Consider the following 2,463-nt stretch of genomic DNA (forward strand, 5'->3'; position numbering starts at 1 on the left):
TTATTTTCCACCCTGATATAGTGTGCATCCTGGGAATAACATAGAATGTAAGTAATAAAGTTATTCTCTACTGCATCTGGTGAGCATTTTAAGGTTAACACCCAGATATTCTCATCATGAATATTTATTCTCTGCTGCCATATGTCAGGTATTTTGGAAATAATACCACAGTGCATGTCATGAAAAGTTATTTCTGCTGCAATATCGTGTGCATTTTACGAATAACACCCAAGGGTATCTCATCATGAAATATTTTGTCTGCTGCCATTTAGTATGCATCTTGGGAAAAACACAGGAGTGCATGTTATGAAGTTATTCTCTGCTGCCATCTAGTGGCCATTTTGAAATTAACAACCAGGTGTATGTTATCTTAAAAATTCATTATCTGCTGTCATCCGATGGGCATTTTGGGAATAAAACACACGTATATGTCATCGTGAATATTCATTTTCTGCTCCCATCCTGAGTGCATCTTGGGAATTACACCAGAATGTAATTACGAAAGTTACTCTGCTGCTATCTGGTCGTCATTTTTGGAAAACATCCGAGGGTTTGTTATCATGAACTACCCTTCTCAGTTACTACTGGTGGACACTTTGGGAATAGCACCACAGAGCATGTCATGAAATGTTATTTCTGCTGCTAACTCATATGCATTTTGAAAATAAACCCAAGGGCATATCATTATGAAAAGTTTCTGTCTACTGCCATTTCATGTGCATCCTGGAGCAAACACAATAGTATATTTCATGAAGTGATTCTCTGCTGCATCTTATGTCATTTTGAAAATAACACCCAAGTTTTTGTCAGCATAAAAAATTATTTCCTGCTACCATCTGGTGCACATTTTGGGAATAATACAACAGTGTGTGTTGTGAAAAGTTATTTCTGCTACTATCTTGTGTTTATTTAAAAAATAACACCCCAAGAAATGTTATAAATATTTTCTCTGCTGCCATTTCGTGCGAATCTTGGGAATAACTCAAGAATTCCAGCTTTGAAAATTGTTGTCTGCAGCCATCTCGTGGGCATTTTGAAAATTACTTCCAGATGTATATTATCAACAAATATTTTCCGTTAGCATCTGGTGGAAAATATTGGGAATAAAACTTTACAATAGGTCGTGATGAAAATTCATTCTCTGCCCTAATATTGTGTGCATCTTGGAGATTATACAAGAGCGGAAGTAAAAAAGATTCTCTGTGGCCATCTGGTGTGTATTTTAGGATAACAGCCAAGTACTGTCATCATGAAAAATCATTCTACGCTGCCATGTGGTGGGCATTTTTGGAATAACACTATAGTGCCTATCAAGAAAAGTTTTTGCCTCTATGTCATGTGTATTGAAAAAATAACACTCGAGTCTATGGCCATACCACCCTGAATGCGCCCCATCTCGTCTGACCTCAGAAGCTAAGCAGGGTTAGGTCTGGTTAGTACTTGGTGGGAGGCCACCTGGGAATACCGGGTGTTGTAGGCTTTTGCCGCCCCCTCCTTTTGCCGCCCTCCAGCCAGGGTTCCCCTGGACGCCCCCTGGGCCCTGCTCGCTCGCTCTCTTGCTAGCTCACTGTCTCATGGGTCCCGGGCAGCCGCCTCAGCCCAAGGGCTGCACTCACGGCCCAGCGCCCCTCGCCACCGCCCGCCTCCACCTGCTCTCCTGCAGCCAGTCCTGGGCTGTGTTCTCTCTCCGCTCTGTGCCCTTCCCTTCCTGGGCTCCGTGGGGCCGAGCCCCAAGGGCCGAGGGCTCTGGGTGAAGGGCGAGGTCGCGGGCTGAACTGTTGCCTCGTGGTGTCGCCGGTGTCTCGCGTGGTTTTGTGCAGGTCGGGCTCGGCCATGGCTGGGAGCGCAGGGGAGGGGTGGGTCTGAGTTAGACTCAGCTAGGACATGCCTAGGCCGCACCTGCCTAGGTGCCCAAGTGGCCGAGAAGATGGCAGGCCACGCCCGGGCCATGGTCCTGCGGAGCGGCCAAGACTGGTGAGGCTAGCGGTACGGGGGCTGGGTAGTTCCGGGATGTGAGAGCGCCGACCCACAGGCCAAGGCCCGGGATGAAGGGGTGAGGCAGGCGCACGCTCCCCTGGCCCCCCGAAGCCCTGCGCGCAAGGCTGGAAGGCTCAGAGCGCAGGTAGCCTCTGACCGGCTAGGAGTCTGCACCACATTACCTCTGGGGCCGCTCTCCAGCCAGCGCGGCGGCATGGTGGGGGCGACGCCGCCCGAGCGGGGCGCTGGTCGCAGAGGCGTGCGCTCGTCGCAGAGGCGTGCGCTCGTCCACGGCGGCAGCGGCCATGGCTGCCGCTCCTGTCCCCGCTGCGGCTCTGGCAGGTCTAGTGGAGGACGGGTGCCAGTCAAGGCAGGGCGGGGACAGGGGAGGGGACAGGGTCAGGGCAGGGAGGGCCAGGGGAGGGGCCAAGGGGTGTGGCCCGTGGTGAGACGAAATATGTAAAGGACAGGAGTTATCTCAAAGTG

The 2,463-nt window shown here is 50.5% G+C and overlaps 1 pseudogene; it reads left to right on the forward strand.

The window, feature by feature from the left end:
- The first annotated feature begins 1,362 nt into the window (after positions 1–1,362).
- Positions 1,363–1,480, forward strand: LOC111735024 (annotated as a pseudogene).
- The last annotated feature ends 983 nt before the right edge of the window (positions 1,481–2,463 follow it).

This window comes from Pteropus vampyrus, unplaced genomic scaffold (assembly GCF_000151845.1).
Source record: "Pteropus vampyrus isolate Shadow unplaced genomic scaffold, Pvam_2.0 Scaffold11949, whole genome shotgun sequence".
Classification (NCBI taxonomy): Eukaryota; Metazoa; Chordata; class Mammalia; order Chiroptera; family Pteropodidae; genus Pteropus; species Pteropus vampyrus.